Below are 10,042 nucleotides of genomic sequence, written 5' to 3' on the forward strand. Positions count from 1 at the left end.
TGAGACTTGAACATGCAAACACTAACTCATTTATATATGATTTCTGGAACCCATATAAGGGGTCAAAATCCATTAAATTACAACAGCCTATTATGCTAGAAATGTTCAAAATATATTATCTAATTACGTTATATATTATTTTATTTATATATATGATATTTTTTCCGGCGAAGGTGACACCCTCGCATTCACATGGCTACACCCGTGAGTGCTGCCACATATTATTTTATGTCTTCTTTGAATTTCAGAAAAAGTTGCACAAAATTGTACAACTATTCAAAATAATCTTAAAAAGTCACAAAAAATGTACGTTTCTTCAGAAAGTTATTGAAAAAAAATTAAGGAAATGGAAGAAAATAGTTTTCTTACATTTATTGTCTGAAAGGTAAAAAAAATAAAATAAAGTAAGATCTCATACAACTTTTTGCAGAACGTCATTTCTTGTCCAAAATCTTTTATAATTATTATCACAACTTTCTTTGCTTAAACATAACGATTCAAATGAAAAGAAAAAGAAAAAAACATCCGACAATTTCCTTTTATATTCTTTTTCCTAACAGTCAAACGAAAGTGGTGCAATGTCAAATAATATTGGAGGCATAACTAATCTCTAATCTATATAGGAGCGGAGCTAACGCGTTCAAAAGTGAAATTATAATTTTATTTTTTTGAACTTTTATTTTATGATAACGTTTTTAGATGATAATCGAATTTTAAATTTAATATGTTGATTAATTTACTAACAATAATATATACGCTGTGAACAATTTCTAAACTTAAAAAATTTGATCGAATCTAATAACTTTAATTCATTTTTCTTGAAAATTAAGAGTTATGACTATCATGATTGAAATTTTATTTACTTTATACGTGCAATATTGTTTCACGAAATGTAAAAGAATGATAATAATTTTTAGGGGTCCCAAAATAGCAAAATAACAATAATAAAACCTAGCTAAAATATATAATTGTACGGACAAAATGTGAAAAGAATTTAGAGTAACATATATACTTAGTGATAGAGACAAGATATCAAACATAAAAAGATTCTAACTATGGAATAAAAAGTGGACCTTTTTATCAAAGACTTTTCAAAGTTAAAAGCAAGAAAAAATTGATGCCAAATTGGAAAATTTTGTGAAATTAAGTAAAAACAACAAGTGAATGCCGCCCCATACACATTATTTTCAAGAAATTAAAGGTATGGAAGGTAACATGACAGACCAAACATAATTGTCACATCATCAAAATTTGACCTAGCTACCTAGCATAATTTCTTTGAAATTAAAGTAATTTATTGTTGACCCTAATTACCTAACTCCACACTTGAAAATTTGTTGCAGCAAAACTTTAGGAGAAAGGTTGTTTAATTTTTTGATTATTTTCTTTTCAGGAAATACTTTCTAGAATTTATAAAGTGACAATAAATAAACGCGTTAATAAAGAGTTCTAAATTTTTATCAGCATTAAAGTGTCATTAGATTCAATATCACTATAAATATTTTAGGAATATATACAAAGAGTGTTAAATTGTCGCTAAAAATACATATTTAGAGACAATTGAGCTATTGTCATTAATTAATTCCCGCTAAAGATAATTTTTTTTATTTAGTGTTAATAGCCTGATAAATTTGTAAAAGTGTGCCCATTGTGTTAAGAATCTATTTTAAGTAACCCAAATTTTGCATGTGCCAACCCCAAAATCAAAATCGACCTCGAATTAGATGTTAAGTATTGAACGTGAGGTGAGATGTTAAAGAGTCACAAAAATCTTAAATTGATGATTAATGAGATGAGTTGACTGATTATAAAACTTGGGCAAATTGTTCCTTCCTTTAAACTAATTTTGAGGTTTGAGTTAGTCTCAAGACCTAATTCGATAATAATAGATCCTATAATTAGTGAATTAGTCTATTTGAATCTAAATGTGATGATTTTATAAGACTACAAGATCTCACTAAGTTTGATTGTTAGTGCAAATGATTGTTTCTTATACTATAAGGATGATGTATATTTCGAATTATATATATATATATATATATATATTTTTTTTTTTTCAAAAGAGCTTAATTCTATAAGTGGACTTCTAGTAGAAAGAAAGTAAATGTTAAGCGTCATCATCTGAATGAAGGCAAGTTATACTTATGAAATGTTATGAGTTTTTTGTCAAAATTATTCTTCTAACTATAATCCAAATCTAAACTAAAGTATCATTCTTAGCAGAAAATATTATTCAATTATTTAAAAGTGAACAATTTTCATCCTTCAACTTTAATTTATTAGAAAACTAACAGATCCACAAAAATAAAGTCATTCCTTTAAATTATTATTTTTAGATATGTCAAAAATACTATCATGAATTTTTTCGATAATTAGGTTTAGCATTATGCAAAATTTTTTAATTTGACAATTTTTCTATTTATTTTTCATGTATTTGATATTAAAAAATATTATTAGTTGAAATATGTTTCTTCTCAATTGAATATGCTAGAAGCGGCGTGTGTTGGAGACTTCGCTTCTAATAATGTAGAATGAAACTCAAAAACGAGACATAATCAATATTTTGATTACTTCATTGACCCAAAAATTTATTGATCCAAAATACAGTTTAGTTATGAAAAGGGTAAAGATAATTAAACTCCAACTTCTTTCTGTTATTAAATGAGAAAAGAAGCAGATCATGTACGTACTCTCACAACTTCTAAACGTTTTTTTTTGTTTCCATATGTAATAATATCTAAGATTTAAAAAAAAAAATCAGGAACTTTTTATTTCAAGTAACGAACTTATGCAGGAAACTTTTTGTTGATAGTCACGTGAACTGCTCATGGATTTTCAGATCCCTTAGTTTTTTGATGATATCTAACAGGAGGATGAAAATTGTTCACTTTTAAATACTTGAAAGATGTCTTTTGCTAAGAATAATACTTTAAGGATGTAATTTAAGTTTGGGGTATAGTTGAAGGATGTTTTGGCCAAAAACTCGAAATATTATTAATTGAAATGTATATGTCATCAGTGTGATGTAGTACCAGGTCAAACTTTCAGATGAGCAATCGTAAATAAATAAGACAGTCAATCAATAGAAGCAAAAAGTTTTATGTGGAAATTTTCTTACTCAACGGAGTAAGATCACAACTTGTTACACATAATTTTCAACTGTTTTCACTAATCACAAGCAAACGTGAATACAAATTTCAACTACAGCAATGAAACTAAACTCTTAATCTCACACTAAGTAATATATATCTCTATTACTTAATGAGCCAAAGTAATGCATCAATTTTCCACTATATATATATTAATTAACTATCTCTAATTAATATAGACTTCAATACATATGACACAAAGTTAACTCTAGCAACGTTCTTAAACTTAATACACACAAAAATTTGAAAAGTTTCTTTATGAATGTGAAACAAATCCTACAATTAATTTTTAGCACAATATAAGCAAACAACAACACATAAAAATTGCTCTACATCAGTCTATTAGATCCCTTGTTGTATGTGTTCTTTGATGATTGGTTTTTGAATGAAAATAGGATCATTCTTTTTAAGACGAATAAAATATTTTTATTTTAATAATAAATAATAATAAACTAATAATATATACCATTGTAGCTTACATAGCAAGTTGCCATTTAAAGTGCTGTACCCAAAGTTAAAAGATAAGAAAAGAAGAAGAGGAATATTGGCTGGCAAAATATGACAGAGCTAGATTGATCGAGTATCTTATCAACTTTTATAAGATCCCAACATATATATATATATAGCAAAAGAGTAAGGTAACGTACATGTGATTGCTCATTCTAATCAAATGTACCTCTAACCGTACTATATATCTATCTTTTGGACCAATTAATATTCTACCTTCCCCTGTTGTAACCTATTTTCTTCCAACCCTACGTGACTCGTAAATCAATGATAAAGTCAGAAATTTTAATAAAATAAGATTGTGTTATAGAGATTCAAATTTGAAACTTTTGACTTCAACCAAATACGAACTACTATTGCATCAAAAGTGTAGTTTTTACTAAGGAAATATATATTCTTTAAATGCAAAATTCAACATATGGATACACTAACGAAGAGCGTTCTGTTAGACACTTCGGAGTGGCTATAGATCCGATCCGCCCCTACTCACAAGTACGTATAAATTTTTATCATATATAAAACAAATCAACCTGAGATTTGTTTTAATAATTAATACAGACTTCAAAAAGAAAATATAAAATATAATATCAAGTCAAACGATATCACATAAATTAAAGTGAAGAGAGTATTATTATAACAACAAAAAATAAAATATACACACTAACAAGGAGTGTTGTATTAGTTGATTGTCATTAGATATAATATCGCTATAAATTTAGAAATATATACAAAGAGTGCTAACCATATCTAAAAAATATATTTAGAGACGATCAACTGTGTCTTACCTGGAATCGAGAAGTAATCAAGACAATTTTTTAAAGAACCTGTAACTCCAAATATTTATTTCCAACTTGCTTTTCTAATTTAAACTTTGAATTAAATACTTTTTTTTTTGTGTGAATTTGTATTTTCAACAAAATAAAATAATAATTGAAGCAGTGTTTTGTCCAGGCAGCAGCCTCATTTAATTTGGAAAAATGTTAAAATAGCAAGTTGGAGTGTCAGAATGGAATGGAAGGACAATATAATGCATAATTTTTGGGCTGTTTCCCAATGAATATATGCAACATGTCTACCTCATCCTCCTCTCATGATTTTAACCAATTAATGGAAATAAATATTTACTCAAATAGTTTTCTCTTCAAAAATAAAATAAATAACTATGGTTAGCTAAATGGAATCATATGATAAACTATTGAAGATTAACTAATAATATATTTATATATTTAATAGGTAATTATACGTTCATACGATGAATATATAAATTTAAATAATAATTTTATAATTTCTCTTTGTTTTATATTTCTTGACTTTTGTTAATTTGTCATATCTTTTAGAAAAAGTTTTAATGAAAGTGTAATTCTACTAAAATAATCTTGTTAATAATATTTTGAAATTCTAAATTTAGTTAGTATTTATGTAGCTCCTACGTAGTTCTTTAATACTAAGGATAGTATAGAAAAAAAAGTACTAATAACTCTCTCTCAATAATAAAAATATACACAATATAGTACCACAATGTAGAATTTAAGGAGATTAGAGTGTGTGGAATTTCAATTCTATCTCAAAGGTAAATAAATTGTTTCTAGACCCTCAACTTTAGAAAATTATCCAACCGTCTCTAAAAAACAGTAACTAAAGTACAAAAAATAATAAACTGTAACGAAACCAGCATATACTAACAAAACATAAAATATAACAACACAATAATCGAGGTATAAGAAACAATAAATAGTAATAGGAACCAAAGGACAAAAAACTACAAAAACAATACTATATGTGACTATCAATATGAACGGACAATAAGACAACACGTTATCTTATTAACCTTCTACCCCAATCTGCATCCTTAATTTTGTCTAAAGTCGTGATTTTAATAAGCTAAAACTGCATCTTGTCTTGTTGAATCACCTCCCCTCAAACTTCAATACTTCTTCGATCTATCTCTATAATTTTTTAAACCATTCATAGCTAGCCAGCCTTTCACACCTCTACATTGAGATATTATGTCAATACTTCTTTGATCTACCACTGTCTTTCCAGAAACAATTCATAACTAGCCAACCTTTCACACCTCTAAATTGAGATATTTTATATATCGCTTTTTCTTATATTTAAACTATTTCAATATCGCTTTCTACATCTTATCCTCCACCGAAACTCTTGGTTTACTAAAAGTAGGGAGAGTTTTGTACAAGAGGAAGGCAGTTGATAGTCGTGGAGTTACAAAATCCACTCAGTACACCTGATCAATTTGGAGATATATACTTAGGTACTTCCTTGGAATTATCCCTAAAGTTACACTACATTTTGCTTCCTGCAAGTCAATCTCTATATAATTTAGTACTGGTGGCCTGCCATATGAAATAATAAAAGAAATGTATTCCCGTTATCTTTATTTTACGAATCAAACGATTTCATAGGTTAAAAAATAGTCACTAACAAAAAACGTGTGTACATTAGGGTTTGATGCTCTCATGGTCCCTGCAATGTTTATAAATTAAGAAAATAATAAATAGGAAAAAGAAGAAGAAAGTGACAAATTAATTCTCACTTTTCTGATTTTGGTAAAAAGAAATGGTTAAATTGATAAACATCCAAACGCTATAAATTTATATGGGTTGTCCCTCGCTTATTATTTTTTACTCCTCCCGTCAACTTTTATTTGTTATATTGTGATTTTTGAAAATTAATTTGACTAATATTTAGAGTTAAATTAGATTACATTAATTCGATATATTAAATAAAAAATTAGATATTTAAAAACTATATGAAAAGTACTATAAATTGTAAGTTTTTGCATATCAATATGATGAAAAAATATATCTTAAAATGTTAGTTAAAGTTCTTTTAGTGTAACTCTAAAAATAGAAATCATGACAAACGATAATGAACGCAGAGAGTAAATTATAAGCACTTTTAATTTGATCGAAATATTAACTATTTTATCAATAAACAAACTATATTTTCCAAAATTAAAACCCTAACTTCCTTTGTCCGCCGTTTATTTTTTCAATAATAGTAATATATAACAAATACAATTTGATCATATATAAGTGAAGTCTGAAAAGGATAAAGTGTCAACAGTCTTTATTTCTACTTTACAAGGTAGAGAGATTATTAATTTCTGATAGACTCTTAACTCGAGAAAAAATATGTCAAAATAGTTTGAAAAGAAATAACACGAATAAAGAAGCACCATTTATCTTCTTTTTTTTTTTTACAAAGATATTCTTAAATTAATAATTTCTCATAAAAATTAAAAATATATTATCCATTCTATTAAAGCAATAAATTATCAATATTTTTTATGAAACACATCAATTTCTTTTCGCAATTTTATTACATTTATCCAAACACGAACCACATATAACTGTTTATATATATATATATATATATATATATATATATAAAAGTAGGCATAGATTATATATGAATTATTCATGGCCCATTTTTGTATTCGTATTATTACATTGTAGTTATGACAATGCATGAAAATAACAAGGCCAATTACTTCAAGGTTTAGTGATGAAAAATAGAAAGAAGACCCCCTTTATTCTTAGCATTTCTTGGTGATAAGATTAGTAATTGAATATTAATTATTCACTTTCAACTCAAATCACCTTATATTTCAAAGAGGAAAAATCACAAAAACCAATGAGTAAAATTTTAAACTTTACAAGTTAAAAGACCTAAAATTATTCACAATAATTTTAATTTTTAAAAAAAATATATATTTTAAAGCGTAAACTAAAGTAACTAAATTCAGTCAACCCATATACGTCATTTAATAGATCCAACCCTGTCTAAAAATAAAATGATTACTTGCAAATGGTGGTGGTGGAGGGTGGAGGAGCACTTTGAAAATAATGTTTTCATCTTTGAATTTTTTTTTGTTTCTTTTGAAAAAAAAAGATGAAAAGATTTCATAAAAATGGTATTAGCCCCACCCCACGCACAATTCTTTAAAGTTAGCTTAATCACATCCTTCAAATTTCGTTACATGATATTTCGTTCTTTCCCTAGCAAGTATTTTTTTTTCGGAAAAGGTCTGAAATATATTTAAATTTTAATCGAAATTATTATAATAATATTAAATATTGGAACAGATTTTTTATCCCTGCACTTTTTAATAGTGTATTTCAAAGATATATATTTGATATGCGCACGTGAGCATCAAAATTATTGCATCATTATAAATAGTAATATGTCCACGCGAGCACATATATACCTTTAAAATACACTAGTAAATAGTGAAAGGGAATAAAAGATCCATAAGGTTTACTACTGTAACAACAATTTCGATCAAAGTTGAAATATTTTTCAGACCTTTTTCCCATTTTTTATTAGTCCAAAAATAATGATATCTTTTTATATGTGTAGACGATTTAATATTATCCTTTTATTTTATTTTATTTTACAAATTACAGATATATAAGATCATAAAATTTTCAATTTTATATCATAAATTTTTAAAGATCACAAAATTTAAAAATCTTCAATTTTATTTTAAATTTCGTAACCAATCAAAACTTTACCCATTTTTTCCCAACACATTGAACTTGTGGACTTTTTCTTGAAACCCTATAAAACTTCATCACAACTCTGCTATAGTCTTTATCCTTCGAATGAGCACTTTGTGCCCCTGAATAAACTCCTTATTGTATAATAGCTAGTTGCAAACCGCATAATTTCTATTCTACGAATGAACATACTAGATAAACTCCTCATTGCATAATAGCCTGCGAACTACACACTAAATAAAACGCACAGGATAAACCTAATGCGCTAGACTCAATTTTTATAAACATTGAGTGTAGAAATCGATTCTGAGTCATTTATGTAGATGACTACCTTCCAAACCAACTTAGTTATTCCTAAGGATGACCAAGTGGATTTGCTTCATAATCAAGTAAACATTTTGGTGACGATATTAAAAAAGAAATTACGTATTATTTTCCACAAGCTTATGTGTTCACCACACAAGTAGTTAATCCAAGAGTTATCCAATAGACCAAAAAAAAGGCCTCAATTATTATTCAAATAATAATAATAACAACTTGTAAAAGAGAAACCAATTGTTCACCAAGAAAATTAAAGTGAGGCCACAATATATATGAGACTTACTAACTAAGCAAACACAAAAAAGATGTACGTACACCTAAATTGAATGAAGAATATAATATGTGGTCGGTGACAATCTACAAAAGCTTTGATCATAATCTTTTTTTCTCTTTAACTAAAAGAAGAAATCTCAAAAGCCAATCATAATGAGACGTTTTGTTCAATAAAATATAATCCTTTTTTCATAACTTTCTGAACTTTTTTTTTGTCCATTAAAGAGCTTGAAGATGACATAATATATATTAGTCAATATATTAAAAGAGACATATATATATATATATAGAGGTGCACCTTTTGAGCTATACACATAGGAGGGAATGGGGAAGAGGTCAGATTTATTTCCGCGACAACAAGAGTAACAATAAGTTTATAATGTTATAACAGTATATATAGAGTAACAATACAGTTTATAATGTTATAACAGTATATATAGTAAGTAAAATCATACAAAAAAGAAAAAGAGATATGCGATAACCATAATGAATATATCGGAGGGACGTCAAGTGATTGTTATTATACTCCTCAGAGGTGACTCGATAGTGTCAAAAAAAAGATCAAATTTAAGGGGCCTCAGTTTTTATAATAATAAGTTATAAGTTATTATTTGTTATAGGGATAATGTAGAGGTACTCCTCAACATATGCTCGAAATCTTAGAGACACGCTTATACTCTACTAAGGTCTTATTACCCCCTAAACTTATTTTATTAATAATTTTCTACCCCTTTTTGACCTACGTGACACTATCTTGTGGGTCCAATGCTGGTTGACTTTTTTTTTCCAAACTAGTGCAACGTAGATCGAAAAGAGGTAGAAAATTACTTATAAAATAAGTTCAGAGAGTAATAGGACCTTAGTATATTATAAGTGTGTCTCTGAGATTTTAAGCATAGGTTGAGGGAGTACTTGTGCATTTTCTCTTTGTTATAATAAATATTGAATATTATTTATAGAAAAAGTGAACATTTCATGAAAAATGAAGGGATTATTCTTGAAATTTGACATATTTGGAGTATTATATCTCATGACAAATAATTTAAAATAAGAATGATTAAATTATCATATGAAAACTAAAAGAAATAAATTATACAAAAGTTATTAGCAATTTAAGTTTAAGGCTCCATTTGATTTTTACTTTAGGACACTAATACCCTTGAGCCGCCTCTGATCCTCCTAGAATAAAACTTCTTATTTATGAGGGTGAGTCTATCAAATTTGATTAACTAATTAACGAGTAACAGATTTGATTTTATATATATATAT

This window comes from Solanum pennellii, chromosome 1 (genome assembly GCF_001406875.1).
Source record: "Solanum pennellii chromosome 1, SPENNV200".
NCBI lineage: Eukaryota > Viridiplantae > Streptophyta > Magnoliopsida > Solanales > Solanaceae > Solanum > Solanum pennellii.